Below are 7,195 nucleotides of genomic sequence, written 5' to 3' on the forward strand. Positions count from 1 at the left end.
GCTAGTTGATTGAGAGTCACTCTATCCACTTTGTCTTGAGTTCTTTTGTGGAGATGCTGTTAAAAACATAAACACACAGCCCAGGCAGGAGACCCACACCCTCAAAAATATCCCCCACCCTTTATCCCACTATCGTCAGCCAATGAGCCAGTATTAATATAAATGTAGAGAGATTAGAGCTTTTATATTATAGGAAGAATAAATAAGAGTTGTTTTTAAGGAGGAAACTTATGATTTTTGAGAGTGGGGATGATAGATTAATAATAGTTGAGACTATGCAAGACAGTAGGTAATGTTTACATTTTATGTTAATAATGATAGAAGAAAAGGAGAAAAGAATGCAGAATATAGTAAGAAAGTTGGATTGTATAGTATTAGATTTATATAGTAGTTATATTCTTTTAATTTACTGTGAAAGGGAGGATAAACTAGACACACAAACAAAAAACAAAAATTAAAGAGGAAAGATGAGAAGGAGAGATTGTATGAAACAAATTAAAGATATAGTTTTTAAGGAAAATAATTTTTTTAAATGTAACAATTAAAATTAAAATTAAATCAAAAATAAGAAATTTTTAAAAATTAAAATAAAATTAAATACAAATAAAAAACAAAAACAAAAAATACAAAAAACTAAAATAGAAATAAAAATTAACAAACTATATAAAAAGAATGTTTTTACTCAGTTCAGCCTTTGTGTGTCATCTACTTTTTCTGCATCCACAGCTGGTCTAATGAGGTGGGCCAGAGGTTCCTGTTCCTTGCAGCAGCAGTGTGTGCCCATGGTGGCTGGCGCGGCGTGTTCCTTTGGTGCCTGTTGGAGCTGGCTGAGGTGCTTTTGTATGCACGCACCTGTGCGTGCACAAAGCGGCCTGAGTGCTAGCCTCAGGCCTGCTGAGTCCAGCCGCCCCGGGAGTCGGTCTCTCACCTCTTGGGGTGGGGCACCAGACACTTGTGCACAGTGTAAGTGAGCGTCTGTGAGTCGCTGCCGCTGCTGTTCCCGCACCACAGCCGCCAGCTCTTCCCACACCCTCCTGGGTGGGCACGAGCAGAGCCTGAGCAAGTGGTCTGCGCCCACTGGAGCTGGCCAGGGGTGTCTGCGCACGGTCTTCTGCATGCCCAGCGGGCCCTCCCTGCGCCCGTTGGGGCACTGACCTTATGTCTGTTTGGGGTGTGTCCGAGGGGCACCTGGACACACAGCCTGCGCACCTAGGCCAGTGAATGAGGGCACTTCCCTATGCGCGCCCCTGCGACCCAAGGGGAGGGTTGGGGAGTGGGCGAGCGCACTTCTGCGCCTGCGCTCCTCAGGAATGTCTTATCACCCCCAAACTTTCCTCCCCTCTCCGCAGTTCACAAGAGAAAAATATAAAGGAAAATCACGTTCTCACATGTACAGCAGTATGCTGTTTCTTGTCTTTCACCGCCAATGCCACCTGGTCAAGTCCTGCCTCTGCCAGTGGGTAGAGATCCGTTCTCCTTCCGATTCCTCCCTGGGCAAGACTGTGATCACCAAAAGTCCTTTGTGTACTTCCAGCCACAGCTCAGGCAGCCTCCCCAGTCAGGGATCCCGTCTCGTCCCTTTTTCCTCCACTATTCTCACCAAAGAGGTCATTCCCAGATGGTTTTTCTCTAATCCAGCAGTGCCAAGGCTCGACTCCTGCCAGTGTCCAGCTGCTCACTGAGATGTTCTGTCTGCAATTAGTCCAAACTAAAGATGGGTCTCAGAAGCCAGAAAGCGCAGCCTCCCCTCACTCCTCAGCCATCTTCTTCGACCCGGATGTCATGTTTTAAATGTGCACAAGACTATGTGCTTGCAAAGGAGTTTTGTGTTAGCATATTTCTCGAACCATGAATGAGTGCAACTGCATAAGCCTGTTAGCACTTGCCTTCCTCCTTGTACTGAAAATCTGATTTTGGCAAGTGAGGGTTAGTGTTGTTTATCCTGCAGAGGAAAAGGGAAGAAAATTTTAATTGAGTATTTATATTTTAATTTCTCTGCCATTGATTTGTATTTTCCAAAGAAGGGTGCAGCAGTATTGTCCATCCTATATGTTCTTCTATAACGTGGCTTTGCCAACCTCTCACATTGACAGGCAGGGTCCATGTCTCCTCTTTAATCTGGTGGACTTACAAAAAAATAACAAGAAAGCGGGGGGTGGGGGGTAGAATACAGTTTCCTGCTTTTATCCCCTGGAACTACAGCTGGAGATCTAACTAACTTGAGGACACCATCTTTTGAGGAAACCCAGGTGACATAGAGAGACCACATGTAGTTGCTGAGTGAAGGGTCTTCAGTGATTATAGTCTTCTGCCATCAATTCACCCTCACCTGGCCTAGGTTTTGCAGTAGAAGTCACAGACCTCATGGAGAAGAGACAAACAATACTATTGCATTGTGACTAAAGTCCAGGCCCACATCCTCCTTAAGTAAAAAAAAAAGATATATGGCACCACATTTGTAATAGTTTGCTACCCATCAAAGATGACAAAAACAACTTGCTTAACTCAGACAAGCAGCATGCCCTGAATGCCACCCTGTGCCAGGGCTCATGCTAGACACCGTGGCCATAGAGACCATGGCACAGACCTTGCAGATCTGGCAGGAACCAGACACAGAGACAGATATAGAAGGCAACACTAGTGGTAGAATCCAGTACTGTGAGAACACAGGGCTTAGGGGACAGAGGGAGAAGCGGGTATGGACCATCTGATGGGGAAAATTCCAGAAGGGATCTAAAGAAGACAACGTTGCATTGATTTTGAGTAGAATTTGGTCAGCAGAGAAAATGGAATAGCTCTAGGTGTAGAGCATAGTCCATTCATATGTATTAAACCATAGAAGTCTTGGGAGTGCTCACACTCTCAGCATATACAAGAAGAGGTGAATACACTGGTTGCAGTAGCATTATGCATGACTGAGGACCTGGCTAAGGAGGGGAGACTCAGAAGTGGGGCATTGCAGAGGATGAGGAGGAGAGAGAAGGTTGTGCCCTAAATTTCCCTGTGAGAGCCTAAGAATTGAGAAATACAGACCATTTCCCAGCGCATTTTCTGCCTTTGTATTGCCTCAAAATGCTGGGACTTCTGGCCAGGCTCTTGGAAAGAATCCTGCAGCCTGGACTCTCCAACAACCTCCTGAATTCAGCCACTCTGGCTCCAGGGTCCAGTGAGGGGTGGCACCATTTTTTTTTTTTTTAGCAGCATGAATACATCCTCTTCTCACACAGGCCTTCCCAATTGTTTCACTTCCCCAGGGTAACTCAGGGTTGATATCTGGGGCCACTCAACAGAAGCCCCCATGACATTCTTATCTCCAGCAGCCTGCTGGGGTTCTGTGGCCTCTGAGTGGTAAGCCTGGGCCAGTCTCAGGCAAAGATCCCTGCACAGCCTCTCTTAGGAGCTGCAGGGCCTTCGGCCCTCCTTGCCTTTCCATAGAACCAGGACCTCCTGCAGGGAACATGACTGCCCTGAACCCTATCTGTGTTGGGACCACTTTGCTTTGAGTTCTAGGGCAACTCCAAGAGTTGAAAGTGCCATTTACCTAAATGACTGATTCAGACATTCATGTGAGAAATTCAGCATAATTATCAATTTACATTTATGGAGGGATTGTAAGAAAACTCACATCCATGAGCAACCCCTCTATGCTGAGTCCTGGACTGTGTTCTCAGCTACAAATCCTGCATTATAAACCCCAAACCTCAATAAACCTTAGTTCCATAGAGGTGCTCACTCTAGGGTCTGAGGCTGATCTGAAATGAATTATGTAAATCATTTGGTATATACATGACACTAGACAGAGAATAATAAATAATCATGTTTTTGTTATCCACATTACCCAAAGTCAACCCTACAAAGCATTGTCATCTACATTTCATACATTAGCCTGCAGAAGCTGAGAACTTACCTGATGCCACAGAGTTCTGAGTGCTGAAGATAGAATTTCAAATCTATGTCTCTTGACCTCAAGGCTGATCATTTGCTGGCGCCCCCACCTACATGCAAGCAGCCCTTGTCTTTGGCAGCAGTGGCTGGGGAGATCTTTCCCCAACTGACTTTTTGTTCTACAACTACAGAGGCTGGCTGTCTGTATGTCACACTTCCCAGTTTGAAACTGCACCTGCTTGCATAAAGCTATTGTATCCAGATAGAAAGAAGAGTGAAGGTGTCCAGGGCCTGGGATGGGGGACAGAGAGTTGTTGTTTAATTCATGTGGAGTTTCAGTTTGGGAAAGAACTGGAGATGGATGGTGGAGATGGTTGCACAATTACGTGAATGCACTCAATGTCATTGAATTGTACACTTAGAAATGGTTAAAATGGTAAATTTTAAGTTACATATATTTTATCACAAAAACAGTGTGCATCCCTTAAAGGAAGAGACTCAAATTCCTTAACTTGGCACAGATAAGCTTTACGGAGGTCATGCAATTGAGCTTCTGCTGTCCTTTCTAGCCTTTTCCATCCATGTATGTCATCTGTCTGTCAGTCTTTCACTACTGCCAGTCTCCCTGTTCCACCCTGGAACTCTACTCTCTTGGGCTTCCTCACACACACACACCATAGCACACCATTTCCCTACTTTTAAGCTAGCTCAGGCTATTCCTCTGCCTGGGACTCTTGCTAACCCTCACTTACTTAACTTCTCCCAGACAAGTCAGCCCAGGTTGGACCTGGGCAGGAAACCCATTCTCCACTAGGCCTCAGGGTCCTACTCACACTCTGTGCTCTGACATGTTTGGGGCCCACCTTGACAAGAATTGTAATGATCATGTCTTGTATCTCTCCCCAATAAAGTGGAACTGTTCCCAAATCCTCCCTGTGGCTCCAGCTACTTTCACCAGGGACTTGTCTGATGTCCCACAGGCTAAGCCAGGAACATGAGTGGCAGCCACCAGAGCAGTGGACCTTGAGTGATGGCCGGGAGTCCTTCCCTGAAAACAGAGGTCTCAGGGGGTTGGGCTTACTCTGGCAATGATGGGGGCTGGTGGACAGGATCCCAAGACAGAAGAAACATGGGCAGGTCACAGGCAAGAACTAGAGGTAAGAGCAATGGAGGAAGGTGATGAAGTGTGCCCTCCTCTTCCTTGTAGGGGTGAGTGGCTGAGGTGTGATCTGGACCCAAACTCACCACACTGGTGTCTGTTGGGAAGTAGGCAACCCAGAACTGAGTGGTGACTGCCTTGGCAAGTAGCCAGCACAGGTTCTTTCTCCACCATATTCCCACAGCGAATCTCTTGAGGCCAGTGCAGAGGTGATCAAGAACATGAATTAGGAACCAGCCTGCCCACATTGGAATTCCAGCTCTACTCTAACTAGCTATTTGACCTTGAGTGGTTTGCTTATGCTTTCTGTACCCCAGCTCCCTCAACAAAAAAATCAAAAAAATAATACTATCTACATCCTGATGTCAGACCCATAGAAAACATTATGTAGATCTTAGCTATTATAATTATGATTCTATTTCTAGCATCCCCCTAGAGGCTGGTGGGAAGAGTTTTGAATTACCATTCTGTAGATGACTCAGCTGAAGAGGTCATGTGATATGCCATCTTGAGACAAAGCTGGGGTATTGTCTTGTAAAGTTAGCACATATGATTTTCTGAGATGGAGACAGCCTAGCTTGCTACATAGACGGGTCTGGAGCCTAGGCCTCACAGTCAGCTTTCCTGTCCAGCACAGAACAGCCACAGAATGTCTAAGGTGTGTTTGAGGGTCAGGCCTAGGCAGTGTACTGGTGTTTGGGATGGCTGGCCTGAGGTGTGCTGGAGGAGGCAGACCATGCTTAGATCCTGAAGATAAACATTAACTGAAGTTTCCATCTGTCATTTCAAAGAGTCATTTACTGCCTAGCTGTGGTTGGAAAAATTAAGTCCTTGTAATTTATAGTCAACATTTCTTGTGGAATCATGTTAGACAAGTTGGCGACCTATGCAGCCTCTCAGCAGAGCCGCCTGCCGTCAAAACAAGTTTAGTGTGACATGCTGTCAGCTACCTTGCCCAAGGCTCAGGCAGCTGTCCTGTGCTGGGCGCAGGGTGCTGCAAGCCACAGGGTGGGCCTGGGCACACTGAACCATGGGCCACAGAGGTGAGGGGGGCAGGAAGTGGCCTTGGGAGGCACTGCAGAGGTGGAGCTCCAGTCTCCTGGGGCCTTCCCCTCTCTGTCTAATGCAAAATGAATCTTTCCTTATGGAATGGTGAGGTGGGGCTGTGATAACAAAGTACCAAAGACTGTGTGTCTTAAACAACAAATGTACTGTCTTGCAGTCCTGGAGGCCAGAAATCCAAGTCAAGATGTCAGTCAGGTTGTTTTTTTTTCTGAGGCCTCTTTCCTTGTCTAGCACACGGTCTGTGTGCATCTGTGTCCTAGTATCACTCTTTTCATTAAGACACCAGTCATGTTGGGTTAGGGCCCACCCTAATGACCTTATTTTACCTTAGTTACCTCTTTCAAAGCCCTGTCTCCAAATACAGTCACATTCTGAGGTCCTAGGGATTAGGGCTTCCACATATGGATTTGGGGAAACACAATTATAACCACAATACCCCATAAACTGTTTATTCTAGATTGGTTCATTCTCATTCTACTCATGAGAAATGAGTCATTGGTTTCATTTTTCAGAGATCGAAATCGAGAGTATGGAAAGGCAGGTGGAAGTCCTAGGGGCAGGGTTTTGGGTCCATGGGTTTGGGGTCACAGCAGAGCTATGCCTGCCCCCAGCCCCAAGCGAGCACATGCAAGGCACTGCACAGGCTCCTCAAACTCTCCAAAGGCTGCCATGCAGAATGACCGGGAAGCCAGCTTCAGCTTAAGGCAGATTGCCCAACAGTGAGTGAAATAAGGGCTTGGCAAGTCAAGCTAAGGCCCCTGATTGGGTTGTGGTGTTCTCTTCAGTGATGAACTCTTCAAATACACACTCTGCCTTGTATTGACAGATTTATTCATTTTGAAGGTCTTCCCAGAGATTATCCTGTTCAGCTGGGTTTCACTAAGTAAACCTTTGGGGCCTACTAAGTACTGGGTGTTAGATCATTTAGTTTAAAAAAATGGTTAAAATCCTAGCAGGATACTCCAGAATAAGGGAGACCCAGCCCTAAATTTCAGATGGCATAGTGAGTATTTTAGGACTAGCCTAACTTCCCCAATTTGAGATGGGAAAACTGAGGCCCTGAGTATAGCCCTGACTTATCAGACC

The sequence above is a fragment of the Furipterus horrens genome, unplaced genomic scaffold (genome assembly GCF_987537825.1).
Source record: "Furipterus horrens unplaced genomic scaffold, mFurHor1.1.pri manual_scaffold_5, whole genome shotgun sequence".
Classification (NCBI taxonomy): domain Eukaryota; kingdom Metazoa; phylum Chordata; class Mammalia; order Chiroptera; family Furipteridae; genus Furipterus; species Furipterus horrens.